This window comes from Meleagris gallopavo, chromosome 7 (assembly GCF_905368555.1).
Source record: "Meleagris gallopavo chromosome 7, MGAL_WU_HG_1.1, whole genome shotgun sequence".
Lineage (NCBI taxonomy): Eukaryota > Metazoa > Chordata > Aves > Galliformes > Phasianidae > Meleagris > Meleagris gallopavo.
The window spans coordinates 11,421,502-11,437,060 of NC_139410.1; the positions used below are offsets into that span (position 1 = coordinate 11,421,502).

General features: G+C 45.7%; 1 protein-coding gene across 4 annotated transcripts in view; it reads left to right on the plus strand.

Annotated features, from left to right (window-relative positions):
- The first annotated feature begins 11,373 nt into the window (after nt 1-11,373).
- The window catches only part of PLEKHM3 (pleckstrin homology domain containing M3), a 100,094-nt gene continuing 95,908 nt past the window's right edge, over nt 11,374-15,559 (plus strand). For 3 of the 4 annotated variants that reach the window (XM_085228022.1, XM_085228017.1, XM_085228020.1), the window contains exon 1: nt 11,374-11,510. The gene's annotated coding sequence lies outside the window, so the exon portion shown is untranslated. Of the gene's footprint in view, nt 11,511-11,559; nt 12,034-15,559 lie in introns of those variants that run through there. The other variant, XM_085228019.1, reaches the window with a different exon arrangement.

Consider the following 15,559-nt stretch of genomic DNA (forward strand, 5'->3'; position numbering starts at 1 on the left):
AGATTAGCTAACAGCTGCAAAATGGAACTGTTTTGCTATGGATAGGTGATAAATAACACACACACACACACACACACACACACACACACACATATTGCAGTCAGTCAGCATTATACTCATTACTAAGGTAAGGTCTTCCAAATGTTGACCAAAGACTAACACTTCTCATGATGGCATTTATTCTGAGATTACAAACAAAAGTAGTGATTAAGATATTGCAGAAAGAAATGGTAAATAAAGCACTTCATAAAATACAAATACGTGGTGGATTTGGTTTCTCTTGGCTTTGTCCTGCTTTTATTTAGTGTTCAACTGCTTTGCACACCTGTGGAATCTCTTTTATCCGGTTGGTAGTTTTCACATTAGAGCACAATATACAAGTTCTTCATGACAAGATATATTTCATCTATTTGCTAACAGGAATAATTTGTTTTCAAATAACAATGGTAATTATCAAAAGACACTAGAGAGAAACTTAAGTTGTTCTAAATTTGTCTTTCATTTGTGTTTTGCTTTTGTGATGTCTGAATTCCTGTTTCTTTGACAGTAGTTTTTAGCACAAAAGTGACTGTTTTAAGTCACTATAGGCTATGCGTCCTTACTGCAACAGAAAGGGCTTTCAGTAGAGAAAACTAAAGAGCCTTACTTAATTTGAAGTGCACAGGATTTCCAGAAAATGCTAAAGTCACCTCTGGACTTAAAAAATAAATAAATAAATAAAAATTTAATTTAAAAAAAAAAAAAAGAAAGAAAGAAATATTATGCCCCGAAGGTAAAGATCAGCTAGGTTTCCAAAGAGCTTTGACTGACATACACAAATGTAGTATACTTAAGTGCTATGAGTCAATGATGCTTCTTATTTATTGTGTGCCTAAAATTATGTTCATTCTTCAGTGCCTTGCTAGCTGATATACTGATGGATGATACAAAGAGGAGATTCCCCAGTAACTGTTTTGCTTAAACACAGAAATAGGCTTAACAGATTGTGTGTATCTGTCTATTTGTGTATTATATATATGATCTACACGTATATACATATGTATATATAATAATTGCATAAAATTATGTATTATATATTGTAATTTATAATTCAATTACACATATATAATTCTTTTCCCTGTTTTTATCTGTATTTGCTTGACTTGGTGATCTGATATAATGCATGAGAACAGCAGATTATCTTTATTTTGGCTGGTGTATCCTCATTGCTAATTCACAGTTTGAAATTCTAATCTGCATTTAAGCCATGATCATACACAAGGGCAAGCAGTGTCAGACAGAACTGGGGGACTAGCACAGAGCTAGGCATCCAAAATGCTCTGAAACATTTCTGCTGATTTTTTTAAGTCTTTTTTTTTTTTTAATTATTTTTATTTTTTGTAGCAGTAGGTAAGTGACTTAATAATAAGTAGGGGTTTTTAGGCCTCATTCTTTCCCTGGAAGGTCTGTGTTGTGTTATTTTCTTTTTCCTCATCTATAGGGGCAAGCAAATGAAACAGGCTGAAGGTGCTGCTGTTTGGAAAACAGCTGCAGAGCTGTTGATTGTTGGCAGGGAACACAGCCGCCATCCCCATATTCAGCAGGTGAGAGAACAAGGAAGGAAATGAAGATGGTCATGAGCCAGAATTATGTTCTGTCTTCGTATTAGCGCAAAAGACTTCCAGGAGCAAATCTGAAAGAAAGCAGAGGTGAAAGCTTAGTGTTAGCAGCTGATACAATTCCCTCATCATCCAGCTGAGGGAGAAGTGCTTTCCCAGTCTTCCTTCAGACTGTTTGAATATATTTTATCCCAGTCTGTCTGTTCTCTAGTACTAGGCCTTGGGCGGTGCTGGCCATTCAGGCCACCAGGATTTGAAAGGGAGTGTGGTGTGGTTTGGGCGAGGACGGGTGCACTCTGGTAGACCACATTAGTAGTTTCTTCTCAAGTTATTGTGAGCTCTTTCAGCAGTAGGCTCCTCTGTATACATTAGACAAATAGCAAATTTTAGGAAGTGGCTGTACTTTTGGAGTCTGCAAAAAAAAAAAAAGTATAGCCTCACACAGTGCACACATGCATAGTTATACGTACGGGTGGTTATTTTTTGTCAGTTATTTATTGATAATACTTACAATTGTACAAAATCATTTTGAGCAATTTGGTAATGTGCAAGTGATGTGACAGCTCTTGTAGTTTACAAAAAAAGACCCTTAAACTGTTTATAGTGTGTACAGCTGTTTTACAAAAGTAGTCGCTTCCTTGAAGTTTCATCTACTCACTTGTGTGTTGGAAGAGCTTTTGGTATTTAGCATGGTTGTTTCCTTCTCATGCATCTTCTGTACCAATCAGTCATTGAAAACTGTGTTATAAATTAGTCACAGACTCACTCATATATGTCACTCAAGACAGACTATTTAGGTACTCCTGAATGAGCTTTTGTACAGCTAAGAAGGCCTTATGTTCTGCTTTCAAATGCTATAAAATGAAAGTAATGGTTAGAAAAACAGTATAAGGATCAACCTGAATATTGTGATCTGAGATGCCCTACAGGATTATTTCATCCCCTGTTATTTAAGTTCATTTTTTTCTGTTCTCCTCTTTTATGTCTTTCTTGGTAACAGTGGTTACATTTGCAATGGTCACAGCAGTCTCCCTCCATAGAAACTGTTGACTAAAGTTGTCTGCACTTGCCTTGAGAAAACTAATGACCAGGATGGCTGTGTGCAAATGCACCTGTGATTTATGAGTAAGCGTGTAAAAAAGATCCTGCGTTTTCCTACCCTGTACATATGTTTGCCTTTTAATTCTTAAGATGTCTATGCTTAACTATGTGCACACAAGTGACTCCTAGGATATACTTTTGTCAAAAGTGAAGAAAAGCAGAATTCCAGTATTTTTCTGATATTCTTTACAAAGTTTTTCTCTTCATTTAGCACTGCCTCACTGCATTATTTCTCTTGTGATGCTAGAGGGAGCTCTTGGTTTATGCAGTCAGTGAGACATGGTATCTTGGACAGTTCCTGAGGCAACACAGATGGGAAATGTCACTGATAGCTATAATGCACCTTTTTCCATCAGCTGCAAAACAAGGGCTGAGTTTATCCACCTAGGAAATTACACATCTGGCTTTCAGGGACACTCAGACAACAAAATGTTATCTCCTCAGTTTCTTCAGTGTCTGAACACCTCTCTGTCATGGCTGGATTTATCTTCACAGCTCCTTGTGAGGAAATAAGCCCTCATATTTCTAGTAATATATGAGAAATTGTAATATTTTGCAGTGCATCTTTCAGGCTACACCTGACATAGTGACTTCAACTGAACATCAGTCTTGTAGACAGGTGGAGACATCCTGATGTGCTGCATCTCTGTGTTCAGTCTGTTCCCTGTGGTGCAGATGCAATGCTGTCCTTCCCAGCTAGCCAGACTTCAGCTACGAGAAAGGACAAAGCTTATCTGGAGCATACATTGAGAGAGAGCTCTCTGAGCTAAGAAGCATATTCTTAAATCAGGTTTGTGCCCTCTTCCTGTTTCAGGCTCAGTCAGCAGCAGTCAATGAGCTGGAGGGAAGCTGCAAGGCTGGGCTCAGTGCATACAGTCAAGGGGAGCCTGCAGCAGGCATCTCCTTGCATTCCTGGGAGACAGCTCAGCAAACAGCTGTGTTGTGTGTTTGAAGCATTGGAAGATGTGTACATCTCGGACTTGTTAAGGTCTTCTTGGAGGTAATGGAGGGCATACCAGCCTGGTGAACCAAAGGCATCCCAGAAGTGCTTCAGCATGGCAAGCATCTGCAGTAGGCTGAAAGAACACTTTGTTTGCTGCTGGGGGCTGAAGAACACCTCACCAAGCATCCACAGAAAACATCAGCTGGAATGGAAGATCAGGAAAGGAAGTTGGCAGGATTTGTACCCTGAAGAGCCCTTATGTGAGCAGGAAGTGTAGAAATAAACTAAGCAATATGGCAAAGTATTGCTGTGTGCAGGGGTTCGGATGGTCAGAGAAGAGGATGTGCCCAAGCACACAGATGCATGCAGGCACACTGTGTACTCATGCACAGCAGAGGGCAATTTCCCAAAGCACTCAAGGAGGCTTGGAAGCATAAGGTAACATCCTGAAACATGACTGTGTTTGGTTTTTGTTTTGTTTTGAGCAAATTTAGTTCACTTGATAACCATTTTATCTCTTGGATTTTTTGACTTGTCGACTCCTCATCCTAGTGAGCGCTACCCATCTTATGTTTAATTATATTTCATCAAGCCCTTATCTAGTTAGCAGGAGCTCAGCCATCTCTGTGGTGCTCAGTGAGGTTACTGAAGCTATCAAGGCAACGCTTAATAAGTGGGCAATCATATTCCTCCAGAGCCTAAAGAAAACACCTACCCGGCTGGGCTTTGGCAGCCCGGGTTCTGTGTTGGTGCAGGCGCAGTCAGTCCAGGAGAGGGCAGCGATGCACAGCTGCTGGGGACTCCAGAAGCAGCCTGCAATAGCCTCCTTCTGCCCGGACCGCTGCGCTGCTCTTCTAGTTGGTTTATTCTAAACATAAAGTGTTTAATGCAGGATAAACACGTTTGATATCACAGTATGGAAGCGTGAAGCTTCTTTCACCCTTCCAGTTTAGGGGTGAGAGGTCTTCAGTGTTGTGACTTTTCTCTTTAATTCCATGTCAGCAAGGAGGAAGTAATATCCTTCTGAGGCTTTTTTTGGGTGCTGTCAGGCCAGCATCGATGCAACCTGGAGACCACCATAATTGCCAGAGTGGGGAAAGTATGATATATTGGATAGAAAGGCACAAATGGGTTGGCAGGTGTTAGATATCACACAGTCATTGTTCAAAGGCCAGTCACAGTGAAGAGAGTCCAGAGTAATATTAGAGTCAGTAACTGTGCTGTCTTGATGGAATAGGTGTTGTTCAGGAAGCTCTCACAGACTGCTGAAGATGAGAAGGCATTGCAGCAAATTGACTTTGTAGATACCCAGACTTAATGACTGCAGTTTTCCAAACAGTAAGTGCTAGTGATTACCATGATTAATAGCTGAGCTTGATTAATGGAACAGAAGATATTGGCTTTACCTGTGTGCAGAGGACTGAAGTTTTTCTTTTTAATATATTGCAACACAGTTGCATAAAGCTAGATTACTCACACTCTATTCCTAAAGGATGCAGTAAATACCAAGAGATACTGCTATTTGCTCTTGTGTAGGTGAGACTGCAGATAATCTCTGGCCAAGGCAGTCGTGTTCCTTTATCACCCAAGTAGTTCATCTCCATGGACACCAATGGCATCATTTTTATTTAGAAAAAAAGAAAAGCTGAGACTATTATAGCACACGCTACTCAGCATTTACAAAATGGTGGATATCCTTTGAGCATGAGTGCGGTAATGGGTAGATACTTGAGGTAAAAGGATTTGGGCTCTCGGGAAGTATTTGTATAGGAGTTGCAAGCAATGGAGAAGGTACGTGTGGGATACATTCATGTCTTTACTCCTCATGTAGCAGAGAGAGCTTCTGGGGCTGCACAAACTCTAACTGTATCTAACTGTAGCTGCACCTGAGTGGCTACGTTAGCAGAAATCTCAGGAGTGCAGCAGCAACCCAATCTTTTTGCTTTTCCCCAGATGCTGTTTGCTGATGAGATCAGCACTAAGCAGAACAGTCGCTGTGAAGGAGTGCAGACTCAGATGCTGAAGGTCTGGCTGTAACTTCACTTATGAGGAGAGCAAGTCCCTAGAAGCAGCAACTAAATAAGCCAGTTGTTTTCTTTCTTTCTTTCCTTCTTTCTTTCTTTTTAATTTATTTTATTAGAACAGGCAGATTGCTTTTTTTAAAGCTCTGATATCTCAGGTTCTTCTAGATAGAATTGGTTTCAAGTCTCTATTCACAGCACTGAAGTGTCAGCATTATTCCTTATCCCCAAACAGGCAGGATTGGTGCTGGCTGGTGTAGATATTGTGTGTTGGTATAAATATTTCTCCTGTCTGCTGTATTAAAGGCTTTGCTGGGGCAGTGAGTAGTGTCCTGAGACCAGGTCAGGTCAGTGTCTGTGACTAGGGGACCTTCCCCTGGCACCTCTTGCTCACTGAAAGGGCATCAGGAGTACAGAGGAGGGCAGGTGTGACAAATGCCAGCTGAGGGCATTGAAGGGAAAGGTTTTTGCTAAGCTGGCAAAGCAAGATGTTTTCTAGAGAGAGATGAAAGGATGTGGAGACAAAACCAGGAAATAACACTGAACTAAACTGAAGTGCACTTACACAGATTAATAGCTGCTTCCCACCCCATATTTCAATGTCTTCTGCTCACAATAGTTTGCAGACATACAGAGCTGATTTTCTGGAAAGGCATCTTTTGACTCTTCTAACTCCTTTTCATTTTCCCTTAGATGTCAAGGCATGGATTCAATTAAAAAATGGTTCAAATTTACATTGATGAGCTCAAACTCAGTTCAGGGCAAATGCAAAAATGTGCAGCCAGCACAGTCATGTTTGCTGCATTGGTGGGGTTCAGATCAGTTTAAGTGTGACAGGATAACAGCAGCAGAGTGAAGCAGAGTAACCTGGAATTAATCTACTTAAACATTGTCTGACAGCCTCAAATACTTGCAGGATGAATATAAAGAAAAAAGGGAGAACTAGTAAATGAAAAAGTAGTCACAGGGCAGATTTAGTCATTCCCTGCTTATTTGTAGTGTTCCCATCTATTTCATACCAGATACCTCACCTTCAGCTGTGCTACTCTGACTGCAGTTCCAAGAACTAGACCTGCTGATATCTTACCACCCCCCCCTATCTCTCACTGGTAGGAGCTCTGCTCCCTTCCAGGTCCATGTCATTTCAGCCTGCCCAGCACAAACTACTCACTGAGTTCTCCTTCATGCTGAAGCTCAGAGCTCTTCTTTTTCATGACACGACTTTGTCGCAGACCATGGCCATCTTTCCTTTCCCATTGCTGCAATTTGTTTTTTTTCCGTGGTACCAATATTTTTAAAGCTATCAATCAGTTGTTTGGGTTTTGTTTGGTGTGTGTGTGTGTATGTGTTTTGTTTATCTCTTCATTCATTCATTTTTGCTTTAGGTATCAACTAGATCTCAATTACCCCTTCCAAGTCATGGTTTTGTTTTTGTTCAAATCTCATGTTAGCATTCTCAGAACAAAGCTATCTGTGTTATCTGTTAGTGGTAAAGAAGGATAATGCTTAAGCAAAGCAAAACTTATAATCAGAGGCCAGGTCCTGTGTGCTCTGTATTAACTTCCTAATTTAGATTGCAAATTCCATAGGCAAAAGCAGTTTCCCTGAATGTGTATAATGATTATTTTTCTAAAAAGAAAAAATATGTGGACAGTAGCTGTTATTAACATGAGGAATTACATACTGAAAACTGATGACTTTTTCAGGAGTGTGATCCTTGAAACAGAATGCTTCAAAGCAAGGACAGGGAATACCGCTGATTGCAGAACACCATGCTAATTCTCTCAAGAATGAACTGTGTCCACTCCTCTGTCTGCCAAGAGTGACAATCAGGTATTACCAGTTTAATTTCCCCATGTCTCAGCTCCCTTCATGTGAAATGAGTGCTCTTTTTGGCTTGCAAGGGTGTTCTGAGATGTTTTGCTCTCATGGAGAGGAGACAGCACTTAAAGAGTTTCTTTTGTTGCAAGACCTTTACTTGCTGGTCAAATGCTGAGAACAACCCAAAGTTTCCATGGTTTTTTGTTTGTCTGCTTGTGATGAACCATTAGCATCAGGACATTTGCTTCAGGAGAGGGCTTGGTGGGTGCCCATATGGAGGCATTTATTCCATACCTCATCTAGATAAACTCATTCCTCCTAATGAAAGACAGCACTGGTATCAGCTGTCCCATAGGTGCCATCCCAAGGCTGCACGCATGCAGGTCTCAGGCACTGCTTTGTCTTTGTAGCCCACAAGTTAGTTGTGCAGTGCAACCATCCACTAGAGCTGTGGCTTTTGGAGGTGAACTAGAAGTTCTGCATGAAAGAACAGTGGTGCCTGAGGTTTGGTTTTGATTTAAAACAAAAACAAAAAACTTGCACAAACTTGTGGGAGTCATTTCATTGATCGTTTTTTTGGTTTCATAGCTGGCTAAAAATGAGCCCTGCTGTCCACAGCCCTGTATCCACAGCACTTTGTGTGTTACAGCTGGAAAGAGCTGCACTGTTCCTCTGGCTTATTACTTGTGTGTTGTTACAGTGCACTGTTTGATTGCTGTCTTTTGCAGCGACATCCTGAGACCTCTTGTCCACATTTCCATGTTGAAGTGACCGGTGCGTGCCTTACCCTGTGATACTGCAAAGTGCCTCTGAAACAGACCCCTCAAACCTGGCACTCGGAACAATCTGGAGGTCTTCAGAAGGCTTTATCTGTGTGTTCTGGAGGACAGCGGTGCAGGCCATCAGGTTGGAGGTTCGTGCTGGCCTTCCCTCCACCTCACCGGCAGATAGGAGCCACTGTCTGCGCTGGACCCGGCTGCGGTGCGGGATGCTCGGTGCGACTCGTAGCACCTCCCGGGTGCGGGCAGCAGCACGGGCCTCTGCTGCGGGAGCTCCGTCTAGCCGTCGTTTCCCATTACAGCCATCGGCGCGTCGTGCCCAGCCGCGAAGGGTCACGGGGTGACATGAGAGAGGTCGGGCGGGCGCTGTGCGGGGCCGGGCAGCGCGGAGCTGCTCCCAGGAGCACGGGCGGCCGCCGGCGGGCCCGGCCGGGGGCACCCCGCGTGGTCCCGGGGTCAGCCCGGTACGGCAGCTCCAGGCCGGCTGTCAGCGCCCATCAGGCCGGCGGAGCTCAGCAGCGGGGGAGAAAGGAGGGGGTTTGTTTAGAAGCATTAGCCCGCCCCTCCCCCGGCCCCATTAGCGGCCCTTATTAAACCAACACAGACAAAGAGCAAAGATGCCCTCGTTAATGGAGAGTCTCCGATAATTACTCTGCTCTGCCGCTTCTTTTAGGGCCTGAATGGCCTTTGAATAATGTTTCTCTTGCTGCGGCCGCAGACAATACCCGCGCAGACCGCTTTAAGCGGTGCCAATCCCATTAGCAGAAGAATAGCGGAGCTCTCGGGGCCGGCGGGGGGCGGCTTCGCCCCGCTCCGCCCGGGGAAGGCTCGGCACGGCGGGCGGGGGCGCGGCGCCCCCAGAAGCACCTCCCGGATGGGGGCTGCCGGAGGGGGCGCTGCGGGGGACGGAGCCCGAGAGACCCTGAGGTCGGGTCGGGGCTTCGCAGAGTCCCTCTGCATCCGGGTGCTCGTGGAACACGGGAATGGCAGATTTCGGGAGGGTTAATTCCGCACTGCGCCCCCCGAGCAGGGCTAATTAGTGTGTTCAATAGGCAGCTACCAACCCGAGCTGGAACGGCTCTACCTGAATCGCTCTCTTTGATCTTCTTCCCGCACGATAAGTGAGAACGGCGTATTGCTGGGCTGGCTGTGGTGTTTAATTTAATCATCTGATGATATTTATTTTCACAAACATGAACTCAAGGAACAATTATCGGAAAGGTTTCATCTTGCACTGAACGTGCCAGTTAGCGGCCTTTCTGCGAGGTAATAGCTTCCACCTAGGGAGTCCGTAATTAAAACGTGTGAAAAAAGGCTCTGCTTCAGAGGCGGTGGTCTAACGCTCAGCCGGCGTGAGCTGCTGGATCTTGTAAATTGGCATTCGTCCTTCCACGTGGTGCCGGCCTAAAGGGTTCCAGAGAGTTCCCCATTTAAAGAGGGAGATGCTTGGACTGTCATCAAAAGGAGCTAATCTTGGTAACGTACAGTCCAACAGTTTGGGGTTTGGAGAAGAGTTCTGCTGTATTTATGGGAGTCATTCAGATTAAAGAAGAGCACTCAGTCCTGCAAGGTCTTACAGAAAGACAGCAGCTGAGTTTCACTTTCAGAGTTAGCTGAAAGAGCCACGTTCTCCTTTTGGCATTGACTTCAGCTTTTGTTAGAGGTCTGAAGTTTAATAGATGGTCAGGTAGTGTGAAAATGACCCCATGTGTGTCCTCGTCAGGTGGGCACACAGTTTGTTTTCTCATGAGGTTTACCACCAAAGGCACCTGGGCACGATGTCAGGCTGTGTGCTGATGGCTGCTGAGTGAGGGCACCAAGCTGGATGTCAACGCAACAACCAGTGCCAGGTCTTTAGCTTGCAATGGCTCCTGTCATGCTAGAGGATGGCAATATCTTTAAAGGGTGAAAAGTGCTGCAACCTAGTGACATTTGTGGACATGGAGGTGGCAGGTTGATGATTAGACCTTAGTGGTCTTTTCCAACCTTAGTGATTCTATGAGTCTGTGATCTGAAATTTATGTTCTTCAATATGTAAAGTTAGAAGAAGGACATTTTCCAAGGTTCAGATTTCTTGAGAATGGGAGCCTGTCATACTGCAGCCTTGAAGGATAAGGCTGGCCGTTTGTTCTCCCCAGTGTCATACAGGCTCAGAAAGATGTCTGTTGCATTAAAAAAAAAGGAAACACAGAGGTCCTTGCCCAGGAGGGGTCTGTTGTAAAAAGCTGTGGCAGAGGAGTACGTGAGGAATCAGTGATGTGAAAATATGATTTAGAAAGGGGATGAAGTCTCAATCTCCTTCAGGTGAAATGCTTATCATTGTTTAGTCCCTATGACCAGTGTGAGAAAGATGTGCACAGATGTTTGGACTAGGTGATCTAAGAGATCTTTTCCAACCTTAATGATTCTATGATTGTGTTTGGTGGAGTCATCATCCCTGGAATTGTTCAAGAGCTTTGGAGATGCAGCACTGAGAGCCATACTTTAGTGGACAGTATTGATGGTAGGTGCTCTAGGTGACCTTAGAGGTCTTTTCCAACCTGGATGATTTTATGATTCTATTCTATGATTCTCAAGAAAGCAATGTTCCCCTGTTGCTTTCTTAGCAGTCCTCTTATGAAAGGCTCCAGACCCCTCTCGCACTGCTGGCTGTGGATCCCCGCTACGGGCTCGGTTCAGCAGCTTGGTGTAGCACTACCTCGCCAGCTCCGTGCCCACGTGCACAGCCTGCGGCGTCACGCTGCTGGGTGCTATCGGGCACGGGGCTGAGGTTACCGGGCTTCACTCAGTTAAGTGTGCCTGCGGGCTGTTTTTGCGCATCCCGTGTTTTTGGGTGGGGTCCCGCGCTGCATTCTAATGAAACGAAGGGTTTTATGGCCTCGCAGCTTGGCTCTCCCCGGGTGCCGGGTTGCACCGGAGATGCCCCCGCTGCCGCAGGCGACGCTCGCTGCACCGACCCGTTCCGGCGCGGAGTCCTTCGCACCGCCGCCTGCCTCGAGGCCGCCCAGGTGCGTGAGCCTCGGCCGCTCCCCGCCCCCCGGCTCGCGGTCCCTTTGCCGAGGCCGGACGCGGGCGGCCCCGAAGGCGGCGGCAGGAACCTTGGTGCCGCGGCGCCGTTTCCCGCGGCGGCCGGGCCGGGATTGCGGCGGGACGCGGTCGCGCCGAGAGGGGCCGTGCCGTGTGCCGGCGGATCCGCTCCGCTCGGCCCGGGGCGCCGGGAGCCCCTTCCTCGCGGCGCGGCGGCCAGGTAAACCTCGCGCGTCCGCTGCGGGTCGGGCGCTCCGCGGGGCCGCCTTCCCCGGGACGCAGGGGCGACGCCCGCGCTCGGCCGGCCGGCGCCCATGGTACGGACGCGGCAGCGGGCCGTGTCCCCGGGAGAGCCCCGGCCCTGCGTCTCTCCGCATTTTCGGCGAGCGTCTCGGCTTCGTTCCGACCGGTGCCGCGGTCTAATCGTGCGTCACCGAAACCGCCGCTTTTGTGCAGCGGGCGCCCGGGCAAAGACAGCGCTGAGACCGCGGGAGGCACCGGCCGTATGGGCTCGGGCCGACCTGGGGTGCCGCAGAAGGGTGGATTTAGCCTGGCAGATGGAATCGTGGTTTGTGCCTCATCTGTTCTCTGCTCTGCAGATATGGGCTGACCGCCCTGATCCGTTAGGATTTACAGACGAGTCTAATTTTAGGCGCTGCATCATCCCACCGGGTGACTACAACAAGTTGCTGTATGTAGGAACAAAAGCATCTGCCTCTCGGTGGGACCAACACCCACTGAAAGTAAGAGGAGTTTTCATCTCATCACTTACATGGTGTGTTCATCTTGCATGGAAAAATTATGTGCATTAAGCCGAGATTAAAGAATCAGAAATTTAAAACACAAAACATGGCACTGTGTACAGAAAGCAGGCTGTAATTGGTGCACCATTCCTACAGAGCTGTAGCCCACCGTGTTGTTAGTGTTGCGGTTTGATTTGATGTTTTGAGGTTTCTAGTTGTTTCTGCAAAGATCTCTTGTAATAAAGTTATAGTTTGAATTAGAGAACAGCAGGTGTTTGTGCTGGAAGAATCAGCTGATGACAGTAGCTGTGCTGAAGGAGCCTGCAGGGGCCGGTAGCTGGGGCAGGGCTGCTGGGACCAGAGGCGTTGGGTCGCTGTGCTGCTGTGCCGAGAGTCCTTTGTACTCTCTTTCTCTTATGCCTCATGCCTAGAGATAAATGTATCAAACCATAGTGGTCCCCGCTATCTGAAAGGTAAGAAAGAGGGCTTCGATTGAGGTTAGAAATGAATTTGTTATTAAAAATGTAGTCCCATCAGCATTGACATTCAGCCACCAGTAGTTGAGGGGAGACCGTGTCTCCCTGTGTCTGCCTTGCAGTGTCCCAGCAGAGCTCACTGGGTACCCCAGCAAGGAGTTGATCGTGTTTGCAGATTGGGGCTGCTCAGAAGTCTGTTTGTTGGACAGGTTTGGAATTCAAGTCTGTATTTTCTTTTGGCCTTGCTAAAAGCTTAGAGAATAAATGTCTCCCGTGTTCTTGTGGAGATGCTGTGTCTCTGGCTCTCGTTGCCTGCAGGCAGTAGTATCTGTTATTGGCAGGTGTGGGGCATGCTGGGCTGTGCTGGCTCAGCTGGGTCATGCTCGTTACTCCCTGCTTGGTGCACCTCAGAGAAGCTGTTCTGCGGAGCTAACTGAAAGTTAACTGTGTAGGCTGGCATAGCTGGCAAAAGATTCACTTATTGCATTACTATTTATACTGGCTAGGGTGCCTCATCTAAAAAAAGTCCCAAAGCTTCTTATTGTCCCCTTGTCCTACTTATAAGGAGATAAATATCTTTATCTGGCAGCCCCCCTTGTATGTGTCCTTCATTACTTAAACATGGCCACCTCCAGGCAGCAAGGGAGGCACGCCGGGCAGAACATTGCTGCACACAGCAGCTGACAGCTCAGCAGCCTGATTTCCAGCAGCCTCTGGAAATGAGTACTACAAAACAACATCCTCAGGAGTGACATATGCCTTTCATTTCTATTCAGAGCTCATGGGGACAAAATGAAAATGCCTTCATTTCTGATCTCTGTTAAATACATAAAAGGCAAACAGGATCTTCTCTTCAGCATAGTTCTTCTAGAACATATGGACTGGAGAGATACTCACAATTTTAGTTGTGCTAACCAGAAAAATGTTTTCTGTCCTTAGTCATGTACTAGTTCTCCCGTTTCCTCTCAGCAGATAAGGTGGTACATCACAGTGGCAATGTCCGATCAGCCATGTGTCTTGCTGCACAGGTGGAGATTTGCACAGTGCTTGCATACCCTGCACTTTGTTCTGGTGTGCACTCCTCAGCTCAGAGTTATTTCATTTTGATTACTTTTTCCGAAGTACAGTTAAAATGAAAGGTGTATTACAAGTACTGTTTATTATTCGTTAATAATGTGTGCTCATTGCTGGATGAGGTATTTATAGCTGCAGTGTGTTAGTTTGCCACGCAGAGTGAGGATGTATGGGGAGTTTCTTTGGTAAAGCAATGGGGCAGATCTGCAGTTGAGGAAGTCTGTGCTTCCACAGAGTGATACCTGTGTACCCTTACATAAATGTCTGCTTCTCCTCACAGAGTGTGACATTCTGCTTTCACCCTGTTTTCTCCTCTTTATCTTTTTTTTTTTTTTTTCTTTTTCTTCCTTTAGTGAGGAAAAGCTCATTGCTGCCCTTCAGGGAGACCATAGCAAGCAGGTGATTTTGCACCACAGAAGTGATTGTGCTTACATTCAGTTATTTTCTCAGGCGCCTGGCCCTACAGGCAAGCATTTCTGACCAGAAGGCATTTTTCTCCAGTTTTTGTAAGCTCCTTTTGAACATGGATGGCTTGTGCCTGATTATCAATCAAGTTCTTCCATGTGACACAGTAAACTAGAATTGTCTGAACATTTTAAGCAGTTAATCACTCAATTGGATACTGGGGGAAGAGACTTTTCGAAAGGTGCTTTAGAAATGTCATCTAAAGTCAATTCTTCAGGCCATGTAAGACCGTTGAGTACCAAATGTCAATCTCCTTGAAACTCCAGTTGCCTGTTCCATATGAAAAAGTAATGTAGTTTTGTCTTTTTTCTTTTTTCTTTTTTTTTTTTTGTGAGGCATTTAGTTCAGAGATTTAAGTGAATCTAATAAGTTTGCATGCTGCGTTACTGGGGATAACACTTATCTTGTGCTGGGAGAATGAGAAAGCTGGTGGTCAGATCACTGAGAGTGTTTGCTGAGTAGGCCTTGCTATACTGAAAACAAAATGTCATCTGCTGTCTAGTTAGAGCAGAGAGATGCTGGAAGAATGGCACTGTGCAGTACTTTACATTTTGCTGCCTCAATTTTTCAGCTTCATTTTGCCAGCAGAGTATAAAAATGGTGGTAAAGACTTTGGCAGCCACCTGTATGTCATCATCCTCTCTTCTAGCAACTTGAGTGTGCCACCTGACAAATACATCACAACTTCTTAATTTAGAAGTAGCTCCTAAGTCTTCAGCTCCCTAATGATTTTATTAGGGATTCTGCACAGCATACTGGTTTTCAAGGACAGTCATTCTCCTAAGTGCATCCCATTTAGATTCTGTGCAGTGCTTGGCCGATGGGACCCTCAGAGCTAAAGCTTGTAGAGCAGAGCCCATAGGTTCTGATTTTTCAAGGTACCGCTCAAAGAGAGGTCACAGGCTGAGGTGGCTCAGAGCTGACTGACAGAAAAGTTCATTGGATATCAGCTGCACCAGCCCCAGTGGTTCTGCTCAAGGTGGTTGTATGTCCATCTTCAGATAACCTCTTAGTTAGACCGACCTTGTCACAGACATGAGTTGGGCTTGTTAGTGGTCTAAATCTGCAGCACGCAAGCAGTAAGGGTTACTGTGGCTGCCTGAATCTGCTCTGCTACCAAATTGTTACCAAATGTTCCAAAATAATGTTCTGTTCTGTTTTCCTGCATACAGAAGGGTTTCAGCCCACAGTTGCTATGCAGTGTGTGGTAAGTGCAGCCTGTTCTCTCAGCAGGTTCCAAGGTGCAGAGAAGGGGATGGGGTGAGCTTTCCAGGAACTGAGGCACAACTGCTCTGTTTGCAGATAGGTAACCTGTGAAACTCCTCTTGTGGTCTTGAGAGAGAATTCTCAGAAATGCCAAATTCTCTGCCAGAGAATTTGACTTTAAGAGTCCTTACGAAATGGTAAAACCGTATTACTTATGTATTTCTATCTTTTGTCTGGCTGGGCACTCCTCTTGTTTATATGTTTCCTCCTGAAAATATTGCTTGTGTATGTCATTGATGGTTCCT